Raw genomic sequence first — 7029 nt, forward strand, 5'->3', positions numbered from 1 at the left:
AGCCATTTGTATATCTTCATTGGAGAAGTGTCTGTTCATATCTTCTGCCCATTTTTTTTTTCTGCCCATTTTTTGATATGATTGTCTGTTTTGTGTGTGTTGAGTTTGAGGAGTTCATTATAGATCCTGGATATCAACTTTTTGTCTGTACTGTCATTTGCAAATATCTTCTCCCATTCCGTGGGTTGCCTCTTTGTTTTGTTGACTGTTTCCTTTGCTGTGCAGAAGCTTTTGATTTTGATGAAGTCCCAAAAGTTTATTTTTGCTTTTGTTTCCTTTGCCTTTGGAGAGATATCTTGAAAGAAGTTGCTGTGGCTGATATCGAAGAGATTACTGCCTATGTTCTCCTCTAGGATTCTGATGGATTCCTGTTTCACATTGGGCTCTTTTATCCATTTTGAGTTTATTTTTATGTACGGTGTAAGAGAATGGTCCAGTTTCATTCTTCTACATATAGCTGTCCAGTTTTCCCAGCACCATTTATTGAAGAGACTGTCCTTTTTCCACTGTATATTTTTTTCCTGCTTTGTCAAAGATTATTTGCCCAAAGAGTTGAGGGTCCATATCTGGGCTCTCTACTCTGTTCCACTGGTCTATGTGTCCGTTTTTATGCCAGTGCCATGCTGTCTTGGTGATCACAGCTTTGTAGTAAAGCTTGAAATCAGGTAACGTGATGCCTCCAGTTTTATTTTTGTTTTTCAACATTTCCTTAGCAATTCGGGGTCTCTTCTGGTTCCATACAAATTTTTGGATTATTTGCTCCAGCTCTTTGAAGAATACCAGTGGAATTTTGATCGGAATCAAACTACTAGAACTCATACAGCATTTCAGCAACGTGGCAGGATACAAAGTCAATGTACAGAAATCAGTGGCTTTCTTATACACTAACAATGAAAATACAGAAAGGGAAATTAGAGAATCGATTCCATTTACTATAGCACCAAGAACCATAAAATACCTGGGAATAAACCTAACCAAAGAGGTAAAGGATCTGTATTTGAGGAACTACAGAACACTCATGAAAGAAATTGAAGAAGACACAAAAAGATGGAAGACCATTCCATGCTCTTGGATCAGAAGAATAAACATTGTTAAAATGTCGATACTGCCTAGAGCAATCTATACTTTTAATGCCATTCCGATCAAAATTCCATGTTCTCTTTTTTTAAGCGGAAATGCATGTGGATCCAAATCCACCATAAGACATCTGATTAAGAGGGTCTGTGGGAAGTTTTCAGAGATTTGCTTCTCCGCCTTGGTTAGGAATCTCTGCTCTCAAAGGATCCACACTCTGAGCAGTATTGGATATTAAATTATTTCCCTCAGATACTTCTAGTTCTACATTTAATCATAAACCGCTTCCTTCTGAGGGGGAAGTTTCCTCTGAGTTTGGACAGAGGGATTAGAGAAAGCTGAGTTGCTCGGAATGAAGAGCAGGGAGAATTGGAGACCCTGGTTGCCAAAAAGAGGGGTGTGGGAGGGAGAAGGATTAAGCCAGTGAGGTCACGTGAGGCCTGAGGCTTTGAGGTGTGACCAAAGAACTGTTCAGATCAGGAGTGTCCAATCTTTGATTTGAAACAGTTTGTGTTTCTGTAATGTACAGGCCTTGCCACCATCTCCCCAGGCCCTCAGGAATACCCCCTGTATGCAAAAATGTCTCATGTGATGTGTGAGTGGCCAATGCTTTGATTGTGTAAAAACTGAGAAACAATTCTCATACATATGGAAACTCATACAGATTTGTGATGGTATGTGTATTTTTTTGTGATGGTATGTGTATTTTTGTTCTTTAACTTTCATTATCTGTTTCCTTATGTTTTAACTGTGTCTCATAACAAACCTACAACTGAATTTTTAATTTTAAATCTCATATGACAACATTGTTTGAAACTGGAGAGCTCTATTAACCTTTATAGTGATTACTGATATACTAAGATATATTCCTACTATTTTATTGTTTTCCTTTTTAACTTGCTCTTTTCTAATTTGTTAAAACAGTCTCTCTTCTTTTTTGTTTTGTAAAAAAGTTGTGATAAAATACACATAACGTGAAATTTTACCATCAGTTACTTTAAGTGTACAGTTCAAGTGTTAAGTATATTCACATCATCATGAGACCAATCTCCAGAACTCTTTTAGCTTGCAGAACTGAAACTCTATATCCATTAAACAACAACACCCTACTTTCCCCTCCACCTAGCCCCTGGCAACCACCATTCCACTTTCTGTCTCTGTCAATTCACTTCTCTAGGTACCTTGTGTATGTGGAATCCTTTTGTGATCGGCTTATTTCACTTAGCGTAGTGTCCAACAATCTCCATCCTTGCCTTTTTATCTTTTTCTTTCTAAGATTTTCTTCTCAACTTGTTTGCAAGTTATACACTCTGTGTCTACTTCTTAGCAAGTTATTTTAACATGCCTACACTAGTTTAAATTTAATCAACATTTTAATCCTACTTAATTAGACAATCTGAGGATCTAAGAATGCTTTAATCCTTCTCCCTGATATCTAGTATTTTACTCTCTAGCCTACCTGTCACACCTCAAATTGAGCATTATTATTGTTACTGTTATTGTTACTAACTTTTAAGTCAGTGTTTGTTTAGTTTTACCCACATAGTAACTTATTTTTTATGTTTGTAAGTGTTAAATTAGAGTAGACATTTACACCAGTGTGGAACGTGCTTAGCATTGTATGTTCCAAAACACCAGGACAAAAGTTTACCCATCACTAAACACCAATTACCTCCCTCCTAAGATGTCACACTGGCAGGTAACTAGATTAATAAATCTAATCCAAATGAATAACTCCTGTACTATGCAATTTCTGTTTTAGAAATGTATGGGAGAATGATTCAGCTAAATAGCAGATGTTATATGATTTAAGATCATCAGTATTTTTAAAACTGGATATTACTGTGCACAGGTAGAAAATACTGAGTAACAAAAGATCTTTAAAACTGTGCATGAAATTCCTTTCTTGTTTACCAAAAGAAAAAAAAAAAAAGATCCTGGAAAATCTGTTTGTTGATAATTCTCTCCCTGTGTGTTTTAGTAAGTGGTAATGCTCCCATTCAAGGAATCCATTAGCCTAATTTTCTAATGGAGGAAGATGTAAAAGATACTCACCACTTTCCATGGAACAGGCATCTATCAACTTAAAACCAAAATTAATAGTAATATAGGAAATTCAGAAACAATAAGATTTTTGCCTTATGTTTCATGGACGGTGCTGCTGTTCCAACCTTGTAAAGCAAACCTGCTGCTTTCCAAATCCCCCAAAATTAATATACTCCCCTATCTTACCATACAAACCAGTGCCCTTTGGTTTCTTTAGAAAAAGGAAGGGCTAAAGGGCTGTTGATCATGAAAGAACAGTTTTGATTTGGGACCTCTACACACAAAAATCATGCTAAGTGGCCACTTATTTTACAGAGCAATTTAAATATTATGCAGTAGCCAAATTATCTTGGTCCATCCACCCTTTGGAGGGGAAAAATTCACTTAGTAAGATGTGTATCAATAATAAGTAGCTTAAACTATCACCAACAAAGTATCTAGTTTGGTTTTTAAAATGGAAAGTCACACATTTTTGAAAGTAAATATAGTTGAAGCTGTGAATCAATTATAATTTTGAACTTAATGAACTATGCAGGAGCAAGGGTTAATAAACCAATGTGCTCTGCATTTGTCCGAGTACTGATATTTCTGTATATAAAGATTTAGCACATATAAAAGCTATTATGAGAAGTGAAATATAATTTTCCCCAGCAATGAAAATATTAAAACTAAGTTAAAATACTAAAGTAGTATTTCACACAGCATAAAAATGGACAAATCAAAGTTTACATGACCCAACTGACCATGTATGAAAATGCAAAGCGGGTATTAAAATTGATATTATGTCCAATATTTAAAACTAGTTTGTAATTGGGAGAACATCTAAATCCTTATGTAACAAGTGAAACAAAGGCTTTAAATTGGTATACACTATTCACACATGTATCTCAAGTTTGGAAATGCGTATTTCCAAGCAGCAATACAAAAGTATTCACGAAGAGTGCGTAATCTCTGAAAATTATGAAAACATCGCTGCTACCAATACATGTCTAAATGCAAACTGACTCCCATATTGTTACTTCTGTGTAGTGAGAGAAGGTTCATTTTCAAAGCACATAAAATTCAGTCTTTAGGTATGAATGGTATGAATGACAGTCTTTTTTTTTTTTTTCTTTTTTAAATCTTAAGTTGTTTGGGATCCTTAAGCATGCAAAACCTCAGATGGGAGGGTCCACAGAAGAACCAAGATTGTCTTATGGCATCCAGTTAAGGCAGAACTGGGAATGCCTCAGGATCAACTATGCCAGGAGTAGAAGCACTTGAGTTGTCATTTCTGTTGCCATGGTTTGACATTTTGATGTCCACCATGCCCAAGGCCATATTATCCTCTCCTGCCACCATATCCTGAGTGGCTAAAGTCTCCAAAACTTATCTGCAGCTGAGATATTGTGTCATTAGCTGGCTTCCAGAAATGATGGTCCATAACCCAATCAAATGATAGTCCAAGAACAAATCCCTTCTTCCACTGCCCTTCCGTATCTTCATTTAGTTTTCAGATATTAAATTCTACTTTTGCCCAGTTCTTATTCTGAATAGCTTTCCTCTCTTCCAAAGTCATTTCTTTTGGACCCTCTTCCCTTATTTCTTCAACATCATTCTCCATATCGTCAGTGTCTGCAACTGGATATTCTTCACCTTCTGGTGTTTCCTCAGTCACACTTGATTGATCCAAGTTACTGCAATTATAACATACTTGTCTGAATTGTATTTTGGGGACTCTGTTAACTCATCTTGACAGTTCTCCAGTTGTGAGATCTGCTACCTCCACATTTGTCCTTGTGCTTCAGGACACTATAATGTCACTTCCATGATGCCTTTCAAATTCATGTTTGTCACCAGAATGAAATCTATTTCCTTGGCCCATTCCATGTCCAGAGTCTCCTCAACCTCTTCCAAGACCCTACAGACTTGGATAAGCCAGTCAGTAATCTGTCCACCCACTGAAAAGTCTCCTCCTTCATCCTTTTCTTCAAGTGGCTTTTTAAATCATCATCACAAGGTGGTCACCTTTCTGGTCTCCTGTTAATTATTTTCCCTTCATGCTGCAGCTGTTGATTAGGTCTTCTTTGAACACCTCTTATTCTTTCTTTCTTAAACGCCATGGGCAGTTACATTTCCTCTTTCTTGTCAGCCACACTAACGTTGGGGGAGCAGCAGGCAGTGGGTTCTTATGGTCTTTCTGGGACTCTTTAGGCAGCTGTTTGCCTTCTGCAGTGGAGTTGGTCTGGACTGTGGCTTGAGCTGCCCTCTTGGCCCCAGGGCCCCCAAAACCATTTCCACTGGTTTTTTCTTGTTCTCTGCTGCTTCAATACCTCATAGGGGTCCGAGTCATTGTCAGATTACCAGTCAAATCAGTTGGTCACCACACAGCTGAAGCTTTCTTGTAAGTCCATGGCCCATTCCTCCACAGATTGCAGGTGGCAGTGCTGAGCCAGGAGCACCTGCCTGAGCTCTTCCCACAAGATGGCTGGGGCCCACATTAACATATTTTTACTCGGCATCCTTTTATGTGTCTCAGACTTTCCATCTGGGAAAATTTTTCTTCAGCTTGAGGTATATTTTTAGTGAGGATCTTTTGTTGATACTTTTCTTAGTTATTGTCTTAATCGTCTATATTTCACTCTTGTTCTTAAGGATATATTTGTTAACTTGGAATTTTAGGTTTACCTTTTTCCCCCTCTCTTGTCCCATTGGACATTTTATTCTGTTCCTTTCTGGATTATTTTTTGCTGTTAAAGTGTCAGCCATCCATCAGAAAGGATGAATACCCAACTTTTGTATCAACATGGATGGGACTGGAAGGGATTATGCTGAGTGAAATAAGTCAAGCAGAGAGAGTCAATTATCATATGGTTTCACTTATTTGTGGAGCATAAGAAATAACACAGAGGATATGGGGAGATGAAGATGAAAAGGGAGTTGAGGGGAATTGGAGGGAGAGATGAATCATGAGAGACTATGGACTCTGAAAAATAATCTGAGGGTTTTGAAGGGGCGGAGGGTGGGAAGTTGGGTGAGTCTGGTGGTGGGTATTATGGAGGGCATGTATTGCATGGAGCACTGTGTGTGGTGCATAAACAATGAATTCTGGTACACTAAAAAGAAATTTTAAAAAATTAAAAGTTAAAAAAAGTGTCAGCCATCAATTAAATTACCATGCATTGGTACATGATTTGTCTTTTCTCCATAGAAGCTTTTAGAATGTAGTCACTTTTGGTATTCTGAATTTTTTTATTAAAATTTTTTCCTTTCTTTGGATTTATTGAGATTCTTGGACTTGAAGATTAATCTTTTCTAACAATTCTGGGAATTTCTCCACTATTATCATATACTTTGAATGTTCTTTTCTTTCTTCTTTTTTTTTTTTTTTTTGGTTTTAAAGATTTTATTTATTTACTTGACAGACAAATCACAAGGAGGCAGAGAGAGAGGGGAAAGCAGGCCCCCTGCTGAGCAGAGAGCCCGACGCGGGCCTTGATCCCAGGACCCTGAGATCATGATCCGAGCCGAAGGCAGAGGCACCAACCCACTCAGCCACCCAGGCACCCCTGAATGTTCTTTTCTTAATTCTATTATTTCCTTATGAAACTTCAATTTGAACTTATGTTAATTGGGCTTAATCTATCTTCCATGTCACCTAACTTGTCTTACTAATTTTGTATCCTGGGCTGCACTTTGGTCTAATTTCCTTATATTTATCTTCTAGTTTTAAATTTTTTCTCTTCATATATGTCTAATCTGCTGCTTTATTTCTGTATTGCGTTTCTAATTGTAGTTACTAAATATTTTATCTTTTAGATATTCTTTTTGATTCATTTTAAAATTTGCAAAGATCATTGTTTATAGTCTCTTGTTCCCTCATATTTTTAAGCTTCTTTATTAATACCTAACTTTTCTGTAAGATAATTC

General features: G+C 37.1%; 1 pseudogene; it reads right to left on the reverse strand.

Annotated features, from left to right (window-relative positions):
- Positions 1 to 4003: 4003 nt before the first annotated feature.
- On the reverse strand, positions 4004 to 5621 carry LOC131825537 (SERPINE1 mRNA-binding protein 1-like; annotated as a pseudogene).
- Between the last annotated feature and the right edge of the window lie 1408 nt (positions 5622 to 7029).

The sequence above is a fragment of the Mustela lutreola genome, chromosome 2 (genome assembly GCF_030435805.1).
Source record: "Mustela lutreola isolate mMusLut2 chromosome 2, mMusLut2.pri, whole genome shotgun sequence".
NCBI classification, from domain to species: Eukaryota; Metazoa; Chordata; class Mammalia; order Carnivora; family Mustelidae; genus Mustela; species Mustela lutreola.